This window comes from Lacerta agilis, chromosome 5 (assembly GCF_009819535.1).
Source record: "Lacerta agilis isolate rLacAgi1 chromosome 5, rLacAgi1.pri, whole genome shotgun sequence".
In the NCBI taxonomy this organism is placed as follows: domain Eukaryota; kingdom Metazoa; phylum Chordata; class Lepidosauria; order Squamata; family Lacertidae; genus Lacerta; species Lacerta agilis.
In genome coordinates this window covers 46962795-46980181 of record NC_046316.1, presented here as the reverse complement: position 1 = coordinate 46980181, position 17387 = coordinate 46962795, and the positions used below count along the sequence as shown (strand labels likewise).

The following is a 17387-nucleotide window of genomic DNA, read 5'->3' as shown; positions in this document are numbered from 1 at the left end:
GTCCGGGCAAAAGTTGCATTGTAGAATTCCGTATCAAAAATTGAAATGTACTTTTGTTTGCAATACAGTATTACTCAAGGGGTAGTTTCTCTGTGGTAAGGTATGAGATAGCCATAGCCAGCTTCTCCATGTTACTCTCTTTCTAGACTAACCAAAAGCTATAATCATGGTTTGTTTGATAGCAGCTCGTGGGGGAACAAAGCAGCTGTGGTTTCCTTCCTGCAAACCAGGCCATAGTCTTGACTTTCTCTAGGTTATACTTAAAGTATGCAATCCCAGCTTGAGGACCAAATGAATAATGCCATGCCAGTTCACTCCAAAATGTCTTATTCCCAAGAAAATGTCTGTAGTATTTCTGTCTAGGGGTACACAAAGTACACAACTTGTTATGTATTGAAGTTCTCACCCTAGGCCACTAGGGGTGTGTGTATATAGTTCATTCTGCTGCAGTTTTCACTCAGGTCCGCACATGCAAATGAGGGATTGAAAAGTGACGTTCAGGGATTGGGTAACTGCAGAAAGTTGTTACTGTTGCTTTGTTGTAAGACCATAATGGGCTCTTGAGCTCTTGAGTGGTGGATTCAGGAACACGAAGAGGCAAAAACCATGCAGGGTTCAGCAGGATTTATTTTGAGTTACATATGTAAAGCAAAAGGCACAATCCAAAAGTTGGACTGAGCACTGAGAGACTGGCGCGTACTCCTTATAAAGACAATACAGAAACCGAAAATAGAAACCGAAAATTGGCTCAAGGTTCACATGTTCCCTAGGAGGGTAACCTCCCTAGCCTCCCCAGTCTGGGAATGTGCACCTGGCGAGCTTTGAATGTACTTGGCAGGCTTCCCAGAAATATAGCAACATCACCTAGCTTGTCAGCACACAGATCCGCTATTGTATGCTGAAGGTTGAACCTATTCATAGGGCATGTGTGTGTGCCTAATCAAGAAAGCATAACTTCAGTTAACCGGCAATAATACTTATTGCATTAGATAGGAAATAAAAGCATAAATCAATAATACCCATGCAGGGGGATGAGTCTACTAACTAGGAAATACCTTACATCTTAATGGACTGAATATAACGTTAATACAGTTGGCAGGAGCCAACTCCAGCTGCATTCCTCCTGTCTGCTCAGAAAGCGCATGCATCCCGTCCAAGGCTGAGAGCCCCCCCCTTGCTCACACAACTCAGAGCTGCCCCTCTCCCAAAGACCCATAGGAACAATACACAAATATAAATCAATACATACCAATACATGTAATGGATACACAATTCCAACAAGCCTGATGCCTCCAGTATGATCAATCAACAAGACCAGCTCTTAAGCCCATTAAAGGCTAACCACAATTAACGGCACATTCCTTAAAATGGGCTTTCCGTCCCCCTCTCTCGTGATGGTGTTTCTATGGTAACAGCCAAGGTGCTATTTCTGTATTAACAGGCCATTGTTTAATTCCAGACCGTACACCGTTATCAAAACCTTGAAGCTGCTGGCTAGTTTTGGCTGATTTCCCAGAAATAGTTGAAGAAGCAACATTAGGCACATTCCTTTGTCTCTCTTAATATTACAAAAATACAGAAAATATATTAATGCACAAATGCTGTGAATGATACACAAATAAACAAGCTTAGAAAGCAATTAAGGCATTTATAATCAATATGGGATATTTAGCTATTTGAACTGTCCCCTTCATTCCCTCCTTTTCTCTTCAGACAACTCGGACTTCACAGTACGAGTTCGTCTGACGAATCCTCCTGAGCCAAACTGCGATACAGGGCCATTTTATAGGGATCAGTTATCCTTTGCACAGAATCAGAAATACACTTTTGGACACATTGGGCTAAACAAGGGGCCATGTAAATGGATAACAAAATAACAAACAGATATGGTCCTCGGCCATGGAGACCAATTGTGAGCCACTATCAGGTAGCACCTCCTCTCCATTTATAGGGGTAGTAACATCATTAACTCTCCCGCAATGGTATGCATGTTCGTATTTAAAGCAATCAGGTTCAATGGGATGGGTATCAAAGGCATTTTTCACCTTTTGCATCTATGGGGCCTGACATGCGTACCAAGCAATTCTCCTTTGGGTCCCTCCCCGCAACCTACGCTCCTGTAGGTGCTTCAATAGGAAAAGAAATACCACCACCATGTAAAGTATAGTTAACATGATGCTAACACCTAGAAAACTCAGTGTATTCTCTCTTGGCGTGGTGTTCTCGTGGGGCATCATTTCTCTGCTCTCCACCTTTGGGGATCAACGTATAGGCCACACGTACCACAGGAAGATTTCCTGCTGTTGGAAGTATTCCAAGCAGCTTAACTACTGTTTCTTCCTGACCCTGGGTTCCTGGAACCTCCACCTGAGGGAGTGACCCTTCCATTTATTGACGAGAGAAAACTGACTTGCACCGTACACACCTCCTTTCTAATTCCTGACTCAGATGGTCCTGGTATATCGCTTGGCCCCTGTGGCTATAGCGATTCCTGTAAAGCAATACACCTCGTGTGTGATGCCCACCTTCCGGATTAGGAGGAACGGTCTATGGACCCACTCCTGTTACCCAGTGGCCCTATAGGCCCTGCCTTGACTGGTTGGACAAACCAATGGTAGCACTGTCCTGCTGTCCAACTGTCCTGATACCGTTCAGCTGCTGATGTTTCCCAGTTTCTTCTGCCGTGCGTAGAGGTGCCAGCTTCCCGGGTGTGGCACCAGCAGGGCTGTCGTCTCGCGGACATCGAGAAATAATCAGGAATCACTGTCCAATCTGCTTCAACTTCCTTCACACGCGGACGGTGGACCCACGGGATGGTACCGGTAACTTTTACTGTCGTTGGAATAGACAGGAGAACAGTACGCTGCCCTCGCCAGGCCTCGCAGAATGGGGCGGTATGTTGACCCACACTCGGCTCCTGGTTCGATAGCGGCAACGGTTCCACCAGCACACAAGGCGTTCTAGCCTGGGTCCACCTGTTCAAAGACAAAAATCTGAGACAGTGATTGCACATCATGCTCAATATCTATAACATTTCTCGAAACAGCTGAAACCATTTCCGTTGTCTCTTCAGCACAGGATACTTCAGCTGCTTCTTCAACTCCTGAAGTTTTTTCTCTAGCTGTAATTGCTTCTGTGGTTACTTCTTGCTGCACTGGAGCTGCACAAAGTACATCAGCACCAGCAAGTTCAATTTTTTCTGTTGATTTTTTTTTTCTGTTTCTGCTACTAGCACCTGCTTCACTGCCTTCTGTGACAGAACTCTTTCCTTCCTCTGATAAAGCACCAGAGTCCGAGGTGAGGGTGCTTCCACCTTTGGTCTTTACTGATGCAGTTGCTACCATTCCTGTGAATTTCGCTTCAGTTGCTAGCTCTATGCTTCCAACCTTTTTTTTTTTCTTCTCTCTCTCTCTCTTTTTTTTTTTTCTTCTTCTTCTTCTCCTCGGGGGATCCACAGTTGCCACACTTTTTCACAGTGTCATCCTCTGTTAACTCGGCCTTAGTGCGTTTTGATCCCAAAGTAAGCGCATCTTCCTTGTCATTCTGCAAAGATCCTTCAGTTGCAGTTACAAGCGTGACATCCTTCGGTTCATTACTTTCTGGAACATCAACTTCAACTTTCTTCCGTGCCTGCCCATCTCAAGGTATGGCTGGCATCTGCTACATCCATTTGGATGACATTCACTACCTTTTGATCAGGTGCTGAGACTTCAGCTACTCCCCTCTCCATAGATCTCTCAGCTACAGCTTGCTCTGTTGATGTTTTTAGGGCAGGGTCATCTTCTACTTCATTCATTGAAGGCCCCTCAATAACAACTGCATAAACATCTTGCATTTCCCTCTGCTCAGGAGCTTCAGTCCTGTCACCAATTACAGAGGCTTTATCAGAATTTACCTCAACACATGTCGCGAGGGAATCTGAAGTATCTTCTACCTCAGAGTTGAAACCGACCTCATTCTCCACTTGCTGCAGGATCTCCTTTAGTCCTGGCTGTACGGTGGCTGCGGCTTCCACTTCCATAATTCTTCTGACTGTCTGAAAAGATCTCCTTATGCACCTTCTCAGGAGGAAATTTCACTTCCACATTGCGCCCTCCTTCTCTGCAAATACCTTCACACCAGCCTTGAGGGCTGCCTTTTTATGGGGGCTTCTGTTTTCCTTTCCTTAAGAATAATATCACCTTCTGCTGTTTCTACAGAGGATGCCATTTTCTTTGCTTTGTGGAGTCCTCTGCATCAAACGTCTTTGCAAGAACCTCGCTCCACTCTTTTCCTTGGCAATCTCTACAGCAAACTCTATACCCACCTTCTCTGCAGGTGTTTCCATATCTAGCCTTTCATCTGGCCGATCTGATGAGGCCACTGTTTCTGCCTTCTCTGCAGGAACCTCTGCTTTCACCTTTACATCTGGCTTCCCCGTGATGGCCTCCACACAAACAGACACATTTGATTCTTCCGCCTTTGTGAAAGGCTCCAAGTTCTCCTTTAAGTCTGCTGTCCCAGCTTCCACACTCCTTGGGAGGAACTCCATTTCCACCTTTGGACACGGCCATCCGTTTCTTTTCTCCACACATGGATCTCAGTCTCTGCATTCTGCTTGTAGACCTCCACTTCCACCTTTCTTGTGGGCAAGTCTTCTTCTACCGTCTCAGCACGGAGAGGTTCAAGTTTTTCATTTACCATTGCCTTTCCTTTGCCTTTGCCTTTGCCTTTGCCTTTGCCTTGGCTTTGGCTTTGCCTTTGCCTTTGCCTTTGGAAATACTGGTTTCTGATTTCAACTACAACATTCTCTGTGCTTTCTGGTAGTAAGCCAAGTGCGGCATGTTCGGCCATACCTAGGTCACTGACTTCATTTGCTGCATTCTGCACTGGAACTGCAGTTATCTTGCTCTGGATAGGTGCCTCAAACACAAAAACTTCGGCACAGGGAGGCTCAGCTTCCTTTTGCTGCCCCATCGGCCGCCCTATTCCCTTGGGTCACAGGTTCCTTTCCTCTCTGGTGCCCTTTGTAGTGCCTCACGGCTATCATCTCAGGGGTCCAAACGGCTCCCAACAGTTCTGCTAGCTGGTTTCGGCGTTTCACATTGCGCCCATCTGATTCCAGTCACCAACATTCTTTCCATATAGCTTCATCCTCGTTAGTATGAGGAAAGCATACTCAAAGTCTGTATAGATGTTTACAGTTCGTACATTGGCCAACCATAGTACTTGGGTGAGGGCCACTAATTCAGCTGTCTGAGCTGACGTTCCCGGATCCAAAGGACCTGCTTCAACTGTTTCATATCTCGCTAATCTCCTCCCATTCTGAACAAAGCTGCTTTTATCGGAGAATGAAATTTGGGCTTGGAGCTTTGTAAGAAGATCTCGACCCAACAAAGGGATGGGACACTCTGACATATTTAGGAATTGATGGGTCAGCGTTCGCCCCCAATCACGCATTCCATGGGTTGTAGAAAAGGTTTTACTTGACTGGTCCCTGTTGCCCCTGTAACTTTGATTGACTGCTGGCTGATTGCTGTAGTTGCCACTGGAACTACTGAATTCTCCATAAAATTGACCACTTGGTTCCCTATTTACATCTGGGCCATGAGTTCAGGGGAACCCTAAAGTGAACCTGGTCCTCCCTATTGCTGGTTCTCAAAACTTTGCCAGCCCCATGAGTACTGGACCTCCTTGTCCGCTATTCCATCGGTCTGTATGAGAGGAGTAGCGACTTTCACTGGTTCCTCTTCTTCCTCTGGTTCCTCTTCTTCCTCGGCTCGGTTCCCCTTGGTTCCAGCCTTCGCCCGTTCTCCTGTTTGGGCCATCCCTTTTCCAATGGCCTTCTCGCCTGCACCACGCACACTGGTTTCTTCCTAAACCAGTTCCGCGCTCTCTGCCTCTTCCTTCAGTTGCACGTCCTCTTCCCTTCCTCATTTCCTCTTCTTCTCGTTGCTTCTCCCCTATAGCCCGTGCCAACATATTCAATTTCTTCTTTCTGTACTTCTCTCGTTTCCTTTCCTTTTCCTCATCTCTATTATCATATACACGCTGAGCAGTTGCTATCGTCCACTCCAATGAATGGCCTTCTAAACCACCCTTCTTCAGTATTTTCTTGCGGATATCTGGGGTCGATTGGGCTATGAAGTTAGTCTTTAATAATATCTCATTATTCCCCTCCTCTGGATTTAGGGGTGTCCAGATTCGAAATGCCTCCTTCAGTCTTTCCAAGAACATGGCAGGACTTTCATCAGGCTTCTGGATAATTTCAGAAACTTTTGCCATATTGGTGGGCTTTCGCGCATCCCTAATGAGCCCTTGGATCAAAGTGCTCCTATAAGATTTGAGCTTCTGCCTGGCATCTGCCTCATTGTAGTCCCAGTTGGGATCTGTGAGAGGATATTGAAGCAATCTTTCTCCCTCGTCTACTTTGTCGTCTGCCAGAAGGCGACGAGCCTCAGTACGTACTCTCTGCACTTCTTCGCTTGTTTGCAATGTCTGCTGGCAATCTTCCCAAGTAGGGGTAGTGTTTTCATCAAAGAAGTGATCAACGTGATCACCTTCTCAGGGTCCTTAGAAGTTATTCCTTTCACTCTTTCCATTTCTTTTAGTCTCCGTTGTTCCTCATAATTTAGCACCAGCTCACTTGTGCTCAGGAAGGCTCTTAAATACTCCTCAGATTCTTTAATTTTTATCTGAGCCAGCCTCAAAAGCCCATCAGACCCACCTGCAGCAGCCTGCCACCTCTTCATGATCAGCCTAGCCCTTTGGTAATTTACTGCAGTGTTCTCTGGGGTTCTGGCATGGATGCCAGGGGTACATGGCAAATCCTCTGGTTGTTGGTTTAACTCATGGGTGGGATACACACTTTTCTTAGGCGTTTGAAGAACTGCCTTGGGGTCTGTTGCCTCTGTCTCTCCTCCTTGTTCCTCTACTGCCCTTGGAGCCTGGCCTCGCGGCGATTGACTCGGTGGGGGTTGGAATGGAGCACTGGGAACATAAGGGGTTGTCTGCTGAACAATGTCTAAGTCTGTTCTGTCGAGATCGCTTGCTACTTGCAACTGTGCTTTCTCTCCAGAGCATGCCATTATCTTCTTTTTGCATTGTTCCTTCGGGTTCTGGTCTATACACCCTTTCCATATATTTACATATGGAATCTGATCCAAACGTGTTTGGATTACTGCTGCCCACAGTGGGTTCACTTTCACAGGATCATAGGATCCTTCAGATGGCCATCCGGTGTCTAGTGTTGGCCAATCCACTTCACAAAGACTTCTCATCTTTTCCTTGTCTAGCTTGATACCATAGGCATTGCCTTTGTTAGCTAACTTCCAGTTGTTCAAAATGCACTGGAGCGGGGTCAGTGGGGTTGAAAAACCTCCCCCCATTTCCCGCGCCTTCAAACGTGCTTGCACACACACACTCGCACCCGGGGTTCGTGGCCTGGGCAGTCTCCTGCACACAGGAATCTCACTACTTGCCAGTCCCGTCTCTGCCAAGGCAGAGATCCACACTCAGTTTTGGGTTTCCTCTACGGTCCCCCACTCATACACTCTTTACAACCACACAGGCGCCTCACACACCACCTTCCCAACCTATCTCTGGTTCCCTTCTGGACGTTTCACCTACGTCCAACCCTTTTTCCTCCTTTGGGAGCAGCGTTGGGTCACGTCTTATACCTGTGCGTGCCCACTAGCCCTCTCCCAGTTTCTAAGACATCCAAGACGTCCTAGTTCCCTTTCCTCTTTTGAGAGCAGCGTTGGGTCACGTCTTATACCTGTGCGTGCCCACTAGCCCTCTCCCAGTTTCTAAGACATCCAAGACGTCCTAGTTCCCTTCTGGGTGTTCAAAACGTCCACCCTTACCCTAGGGAGCGGCTTTCAGTTGTCTTATGGACTGATCGGGTCCACTCGTACAAACCTATGTGCCTGCCTCCCAGAAGAATGATCAATTCTTCTTTCCCTTATCCCCTCTCCCAGGGGGATTCCTTACTTACCCTTCCCGCGGGTTGCCCTTCAGCGCTGCTCCTTCTCCTGTTCCTTGTGTCTGTTCCTTCGCGGCAAGGCAGTGGCCACAGAAACGGCTTTCAGTTTCCCAGTCAAAGGTAGCCTGGCGTGCACAGAAACTTTCAAGTGTTTACAGCGACCACAAGCCAGACCAGAAAAGGCACAGACCTGCCTTCATGTCAGCATCCAACACTCAGAGAGCCCTGGCCCACCCAGGGACGCCAAATGTAAGACCATAATGGGCTCTTGAGCTCTTGAGTGGTGGATTCAGGAACACAAAGAGGCAAAAACCATGCAGGGTTCAGCAGGATTTATTTTGAGTTACATATGTAAAGCAAAAGGCACAATCCAAAAGTTGGACTGAGCACTGAGAGACTGGCGCGTACTCCTTATAAAGACAATACAGAAACCGAAAATAGAAACCGAAAATTGGCTCAAGGTTCACATGTTCCCTAGGAGGGTAACCTCCCTAGCCTCCCCAGTCTGGGAATGTGCACCTGGCGAGCTTTGAATGTACTTGGCAGGCTTCCCAGAAATATAGCAACATCACCTAGCTTGTCAGCACACAGATCCGCTATTGTATGCTGAAGGTTGAACCTATTCATAGGGCATGTGTGTGTGCCTAATCAAGAAAGCATAACTTCAGTTAACCGGCAATAATACTTATTGCATTAGATAGGAAATAAAAGCATAAATCAATAATACCCATGCAGGGGGATGAGTCTACTAACTAGGAAATACCTTACATCTTAATGGACTGAATATAACGTTAATACAGTTGGCAGGAGCCAACTCCAGCTGCATTCCTCCTGTCTGCTCAGAAAGCGCATGCATCCCGTCCAAGGCTGAGAGCCCCCCCTTGCTCACACAACTCAGAGCTGCCCCTCTCCCAAAGACCCATAGGAACAATACACAAATATAAATCAATACATACCAATACATGTAATGGATACACAATTCCAACAAGCCTGATGCCTCCAGTATGATCAATCAACAAGACCAGCTCTTAAGCCCATTAAAGGCTAACCACAATTAACGGCACATTCCTTAAAATGGGCTTTCCGTCCCCCTCTCTCGTGATGGTGTTTCTATGGTAACAGCCAAGGTGCTATTTCTGTATTAACAGGCCATTGTTTAATTCCAGACCGTACACCGTTATCAAAACCTTGAAGCTGCTGGCTAGTTTTGGCTGATTTCCCAGAAATAGTTGAAGAAGCAACATTAGGCACATTCCTTTGTCTCTCTTAATATTACAAAAATACAGAAAATATATTAATGCACAAATGCTGTGAATGATACACAAATAAACAAGCTTAGAAAGCAATTAAGGCATTTATAATCAATATGGGATATTTAGCTATTTGAACTGTCCCCTTCATTGTAGCTGAGTTCTATATAAGCAGGCTGCTGAGCCCTTCAGCTCACTTCTGTTCCAGCCTGAGAATAAACAAGAGCTGCTTGGAAATCACTGTGTCGTCTGCTGTGTCCACCCACTACTTAACACAACTAGACTTTCCACCATTCCTTTTTTTACAAAACTTGTAGGCTGCAAGAACTATTAGAACTACACCCCGATCAGATGGATGTTTTCCCTCTGTGTTAAGTGTAAGTACTTCTGACCTCATTTTTCTGCTCCTTTCCAAGAGGAAAGCCATTGGAAGGCAGATACACATTATCAGGCACCCACCAGGATTTCTTCACTGCCAATGGATCTGGCAGAAGAAAGGCTAATTATGAACAGATATTTTCTCTTGGCCAAAGGGACACATTTTTTGAGTATTACAGTTCAACAGCTGGGTTCAGCCCTCCTATCTTAATAACTCTTTCCTATCATTTGACAAAGAATTAATTTTAATGCTGTGTTCCTCTTACAGTAAGAAAGCAATTCCCTTTCTCACAATAATGAACCATTCCATTTTGACAACTAGATCTAGTAAAATATTTAACAGTACCCCATTTCTGTATATGTCACTATGGTATTAAATACTCTCTCAGGAGCAAAACACTATTAAAACAACCTGCCTTTGTGCTGTATGGGTATTTTATGACCCTTGGAATGTTAATGGAACACCTTACATAGCAGAGCAGCCTAATATTTACAGCATGGCTTTATTTAAAAAAATTCCCCAAAGCTGCAGGTAATTCCCCTCCATCTGAAATTCACATGATGCCTTCTTCAAACATTACCCTTCTAACTTTGGAGTTCTTACTTTACGGCAATGTCTCTTTCTCAGTTTTCCTTATTTTGCTATCACTGGTTAAACAAAGCATGGGGGGTATAATATTCTACCAACTACCCTCTGATGAGCCATTTATTAAGTTTGTTTGATACATGGGCTGTTTTTTGTGAAATACAGAATAATCACCACAATAATGGCTGGTGAACATATTAGGATACAGGGATAATGCTTGGTAGACAAGGGCTCCCATTCCTGAAAACAGATATACACTAGTCATCTAATGAAAAGCAAAGCTGTGTGGTTTCTTCTTACCACCTCAAGCTCTCCTGCTTTTGGCCTTACTCTTTCCAAAGTGGAGAAATAAACCACAGAGTGGCTGGTTTAGCATTATGTTCAAGCCATTGCTCGTTGTTTGTTCATCTCTAAATAAATCACAATCTGAAGTCAAGAGATGAATCACAAGTGCAGCCTCAGATGAAGCTCCAAACCAGACACTTGGTGGCTTGTTCCCCCACTGACTAAGGGAATTGAGATTGTTTTGAGATGTGTGCCCCAACCTACAGTTCGTGCACATTGTGGTTAAAATAAACTGCATAGTTTAGCATCATAAACAAACACCAAAAGACTTTCTAAAGTTGCAGTCAATATTTCAGGTTTTAGGGTTTATTTAAATTCATTTCAGGGGCAAACCAGCTGACTTTTTACATCAAACATGTCATACATTTTCAAATAATTCTGTTTAAATTAGTGGGTGTCACAGGGTAACACAGGGCTGCTGGAGGGAAGAGAAGTTTCCTACACAATCTTTTTGCATTTTATTTCTTGCTATATTTCAAGGGTCTAAGAATTTGATAATACATTTCTATATACCGGTAGGTTCCCTTCTCTCCCTGTTACCACAAAATCCTGGACGTACAGTATATGGGATTTCTATAGTGTTTCTGAAACCTGCTAGGTTGACATCTGGTTCCAATTTTAGGGTGAATGTTTCACTTGTGTTTTATGGTTGCTTCATTGTTTGAAAGGGTCACTTCAGGATGGATCTACATTTTGCTTTAAACTGGCTGCTTGTAGGATATTAGAAGAACATCTGGAAACCAAGAATTCTGGCAGATTTTATGTTTAAGCATGCTGCTGCTGAAGCCACAAACTCAGAGATAAGACTGAGGTGAGGCTTCTTAACTATTATATTGTACTGTATGCCATTTTCCCACACCTCCCCATTTTATTTTATTTTGCAAAGTCTTCAAATGCCAACAATGTCAGGTCAGCTACATGCCACTGAAGATCAATTTGACCCTTGAACACTTGGACGTATTTGCACACAGGCTGTGGTTCAGCATAGGAATATCCTTTGGGCCTTTCTTACTGTAAGAGTGCAATACTAACCCAACCCTCCTCATGTAGCTGGCTCTCCAAAGCACAATTTAAAACAGGGATCACTATTATGACACCCACGGGTACCAATGTGCCTACTAGTATGTTCAATTGTAACCCCCCCCCTAAAAAAAGGTATCAGTAAATAGCCCTTCAAAATAGAACGATGCACAGGAGACTTCCTGCTGCACTGCATTGGCCTCTGAACCCTACCACCACTCCTTAAACATGCTCACATTTCACTGGATGACAGGATTGGAACCCTTCTTCCCTGTTCTGAGCAGAGAAGAGGCATAAAGAGCCTTCCTCTGTGAGCAAACATAGTGGTGGTTGATGAAGATGCTTTTTTTTAAACATTGTTTGGTGGGAGGGTGGGGAGACACATACTCACACCACATTGTGGTCCTGTCTCTTTTCGTTATGACAGCTATTTTGTGTTAGCTCCGCCTGCCCTTCCTGGAGGCTTCTTCAACACCACTATTGCTTGTGCTAACCCTTTCAAGTTATGGTTTTTCATCCAAAATTATATGCTAGATTTCCTGTTGAAGCATTGAAATTAAACAAGCAAAACCTGTTTGTTCAGAGGCAATAGTTTTTTGGGAAGAGGAGGGAGAATAAATGAGTGTACATACCCCTGAGCAATGCTGGCCTGCAAGGCTGAAGACAAATAACAGTCTTTAGAATACCCTTACAGCCAGCACTGTCTGTGATGTACATGATAATTTTCCCAGTCTCACCAAAGAAATTTTGCAGGCTTCTGAAGCATTAAAACCCCAATAACCTGTTTGACTAATGTTGGTAATGGATAAAAGAAATATTTACAAATACCATGAACAAGCAGTGCTCTACCAACTTTGGGTGGGGGGTGAGGGGTGGGGTACATTAGTCTACCTCCAGCCTCTCAAACACAGCACTAAAATTATTTTGAGGATGAACAAAAGCCGCATGTGAGAGACAACCTGGTTGCTGAAACTTAACAGGTAAATCCCAAGCTGCAGCAGCAGGAAATCTGGACATTATTTTCTGACAGGCAATCAGGAATATGAGAGCAAAGCTCATGCAAGCAAGCTTAACTTTTTTTCTAAATTCCTGCTAAGTGTCACAAGATTTTCCAAGGGAACAATGAGATCCAAATTGTTTCACAAAGGAGATTTTTTATTCCTTGCACAATATCTGTTTCTTTGTACTTTATTCCCCCCGCCAGCTCTTTATATTTACCATACTTAATATTACTTCTCAATAGCATTTTTCTGGGTGGGGGGATGAACGGGGAGACAGACTATGCACTGGCCTTCAAAACCATGTCCTCTAAGCAGCTGTGACCAACACAATGTTGCCAATTTCACATATGACTAATATGTTTCTGCAGTTTAAATGTCTCGGCAGACATGTATATTGGGTCATCATAGGCTCTAATGGGTTTGAATAATACATGTTTGCCAAAAACTACAACCAATGTAATGTGTGGGTAGCATACAGAAACTAAAAGATGTTCAGGGTGGTATTCACTACTGCATTTATTTATTTTAAAATATTTACATCCTGTCTCACCTAAATGTTCAAGTAGGGCAACAATAAAGTACAACAAAATATAGTAAAAATACAAATATATGGGTTAACTGTGAAAAAAGCAAAGGGGCCCTAAAGCAGCAAATTGTCCTATAGAAATTTTTAGACATATAGGTTTATTCCCAGATGCAAATAGGCTCAAAAACAAATCTATTTATTTTTAAATGATGCAGTAGCTTTTAGAGTTATACCCCCCACAAGGAACAATTTCTCTGCCCCGCTGAGATACCCGGTATTTCACTAGTGTAGCCTATGCATAAGGCATAGTCATGGTTTTCACTTCTTCATTTCACAGTAATTTAAGATTGACTGTGATGTAATATGGGAAACATTTTTCCATGTAAAATATATTCAAAGGAATACCATAAAAGCAAAGCACACACTAAGAACAGTTCAAAAAGAAATTAGAATCAAACCCAATGAATGACACACATTATTAATATAGTACATATATTCAGTATAACATATCTCATGACAAAGACAAGAAGCCATGCCAACTGCAAACAGGCATATTCTGTTCTTGCTGTCTGCTTGGCATATGGAGTCACCCCATCTCCCCTGCCCACATATTTTTCTCCTGAAAGTATTGAGCTCTCTCATTCCACACTTATATCTCACAAGCATTTGGAAGCATTTACCTTCTGCTAAGGCTTCTTTGCTGTGCTTTCTAAAACTTTTCCATCCAATGAGGTTCTCATTCCACTTTCCACAGATTCAAAAGAACTGCGAGAAACATCTTGCTGACACACAAAAACTCCCAAAGCACAATCTCACTGAACTTGCTAGCATAACCTCTGATAATATTTCTAATCCAAACGACAGCCCTCTCTTCATTCTAAATCGCAACCCTCCGGTATCCCAATCACTGCACAGTGAAGAGGAGGACTGTTCAGTCTTTTCAGTTCAAGCTCAGAATCAATGGATCAGTCCATTGTGGAGGAAAAGACAGGGGGAGGTCACATTAGTCCAGGTGAGGGCAATACCATTTGTTTGTATTTATGGTTGCCATATGTCCTCTTTTTCCAGGACACAGCCTCCTTTTCATGGGTATGTAAAATGAGTCTCATCATAGCAATCCACAGTTAAAAGTAGAAGTTGGCAAACGTGTCCTCTTTTTTGCTCTTCAAAATACGGCAACCCAAACTAGGTGTAATAATTTAACAGAATTACTCAGAGCTTTGTTCTTTCTGAGTGAAGTCAGCATCTTGGGGATACTTCTAGAATCAAGCGGAGCTGCACAGAAATGCTTTCCAAAAATGTTTGAGGACATTCTGTATCCAAAAGACTATATTTACTAAGCACCTGGTAGATATTAAGCAACTGAGTGCAGTTTTGTAAACATCTGCTCAGCAGTAAGCCTCATTTATCCAGTGGAACCTACTTCCAGGTACGTTTGTACAGATTGCAGCCCAAATCTTAACCAGAGTCTTCATATTAGTAACTGGCACCCTTAAAAACTGTCCTTGAGCCAATTCTCTTGATTGATTTTCTGGAAAGCTGTAGCATAATATTATGTTGCCAGGCCATTTAACAGCAATTATCTAACCAATATATTCCTGTGCATATCATACAGATAATTTGAATATTGGATTTGTGAATCTACCTAAATCAGAGAGGAAGGAATTTGTACACCAAGCTGCGCTATTCTTTTAAAAAAGGTACTTGACATGAAAATTTCAAATGTTCATCTTAGCTTCATTACTAAACCTGAAATTTAATTGGGTTATTAATTGGGTTGGGTTAATTGTAATTTCAGTCTTGGCTGCTACAGTTCCATTACACTGGGATTTCATTCCTTTCTGATAAACTCAATTCTAATTAGTCTAATTCTAGCGGGAATGATGGAAAGATATGAATCCATGATGTAATCCCTATAAAATATGTTTTTCAAACCTGGTAGCAAGTGACATAAGTGAACCCAGGGAGGGATGCATAAAGTGTAAGTTTGGAGCCACAAGTCTGTGTATGTTTAAAAGAAGAACAGGCCACATCCTTGAAGCAGCTTAAAGACTAAAAAAGTATTTATTTCAAGAGCACGACTCTTTCTTTTTTTCTTTCTTTTTTCTCCCAGCCTCCCACCCTAGGAGATCTTCCCTTTCCCGCTTTTCACCCAGGGTCCTTCAGCAACCACCCATCACTTTCATGTGTGTATAATCCCCATAATGATCCAGAATAGAGGACACCACGGAAACAAAAAAAAGGAAAAAAGAAGAAAGAAAGAAAGAAAGAAAGAAAGAGATAAAAGAAAAAGAGGAATAGAGGAGGAAAAAAGAAAATGGACTATTTTCTTTCTGTCTGTCAGTTATAGACAAAAAAATATTCAGAATATGACTTTCAGAAGCTACAGTCCATTTTGTGAGATGTTAGATCTTGGCTTGTTGTGATGATGCAACAGCTTGAACCTTGCTTTCTTGGATGTTTTGGCAAATGTCTTTTACCTCCTTGGACCGAGGCCTTAGGCCTTGAGGGCACCCCGTGAAGCATGACCACATCTTATTTTCATGTCATGTCACCTCAAACTCTTTTAAAAATGTATTAGTGTAATGAAAAGTTGAAACACTATGTCAGGCATAGGCAAACTCGGCCCTCCAGATGTTTTGGGACTACAACTCCCACCATCCCTAGCTAACAGGACCAGTGGTCAGGGATGATGGGAGTTGTAGTCCCAAAACATATGGAGGGCCGAGTTTGCCTATGCCTGCACTATATGATGGTATTCCAAATAGCCCACCAAACCAACCAGACTCCATTAGCTGCTATATGACTCCTTAGATATAGGAACGGATCGTGGTTGTGAAGTGGGAGTGGTGCCCTGCTCCAGCCTCTGCTCAGGGGCAGAACTAGGCTTTATTTCACCTGGGTCAAGGAACCAGTTTGCAAGGATTCTCATATGCATACACATACACACAGGCTGAGAGCCTCAACAGCACCCCTCTGGGGGCTTCACCCATGGCAAAAAAAACCCAGCTACCCCCCCCCCGTAGGTACGGCTTTGCTCTGCTGGCGGTGTATTTAAATGTGATAGCAGTGACACCCTTTCCCTATTTTAGAATGAATTTTTAAAGTTATGATGTCCATATTATGAAAATGAATTATTCACTTGGATTGTCCTATTATGTTTTGAAATGAATCCGCATGAAACCGTTATTGTAATGATGTATTGATATGCCTTTTTCCTGTTGCATTGAGAGCTGCTTGGGCAGGTTTATACGGAATACAGTAACAACATACAAATTAAAATAATAAATAGTTATGTCTGAGCCTCTAGCCCAATAGTAGCAAATGTGATGCTCTCCAAGATTCAGTGCCCACTCTGTGATGATAAGCCTGATGAAGCAGGTGCCTAGCCTACCTCAAAGGCTTGTTGTGAGGAGTGAGAGCTATGTATGCTGCCTTGAGCTCTTTGGAAAAAAATATTAGATGTAAATGTAATAAATAAATATAAATGCAGAAGGTATATATCACAGTACACACAACATATGCCAAAATATACAGGTGTATATTCGTCACAGTTAAATATACACACTTTTCCCTATATCAAAGTAATATTGGTGTTAAAAATGTCATATACACACATTTATGCACACATAATATAAAAGCATAAAATTATATAGTGTAATCTATTGTAGCTATTACTTCTTAGAAATGTTGAGAAGATGTAGCCTGCACTACGTTTTTGAAGATTAACAAAATAAACTTTTCACTAAATTAAAGATAAGCCCTCATTCTTTTCATACCATCATTTCCTGTTAAGGAGCCAGCAGCCAACAGGAAACTAGCAGTTTTCCACTGATGCTGGTTCCCTCTCTGCCCTTGTTACTATGGCAATAGCTCTATGGAGCCTTACTATGTAACAAATTATACAAGTTCTTTTTTGTGCATTGCTAGAAATTAGCACAGCTTAAAAAAGGTTTAATCAGCTGCTACACTTGGTATCATTAGGTGTTCTTGAGCTACAGATGTACAAATTCATCTGCAGTAGATGAGCTTTCCTTTCTACTCCTTGTTCTGAAAGGTCAAAGAGGATTGTTGTTGTTGTTGTTGTTGTTGTTGTTGTTGTTGTAATGGTTGCAGTGCCTACTCTTTCTGCTGAATCTCCTGGTTTTATTTTCCCTACTGGCTTGTTTGATAAGGATTACTGGACACCACTACTGACTTAATGTTCAATGCCACTTGCCCCAGTTGTCTAATCAATTCCAGGTTCTCACATACTCCAAGTATGTCATTGCATACAGGTACATGGTTAATTTGAACCTTCCCACTGTTGGTAGGTTGT

The 17387-nt window shown here is 43.1% G+C and overlaps 1 protein-coding gene across 36 annotated transcripts in view; it reads right to left on the bottom strand.

Annotated features, from left to right (window-relative positions):
• ABLIM1 (actin binding LIM protein 1) overlaps positions 1 to 17387 on the bottom strand; it is a 215613-nt gene that overhangs the window by 67524 nt on the left and 130702 nt on the right. Inside the window, exon 1 of one of the 36 annotated variants that reach the window (XM_033149615.1) lies at positions 13750 to 14077. The exons of the other annotated variants lie outside the window; for them this stretch is intronic. The gene's annotated coding sequence lies outside the window, so the exon portion shown is untranslated. Of the gene's footprint in view, positions 1 to 13749; positions 14078 to 17387 lie in introns of those variants that run through there. 36 annotated transcript variants of the gene reach the window in all.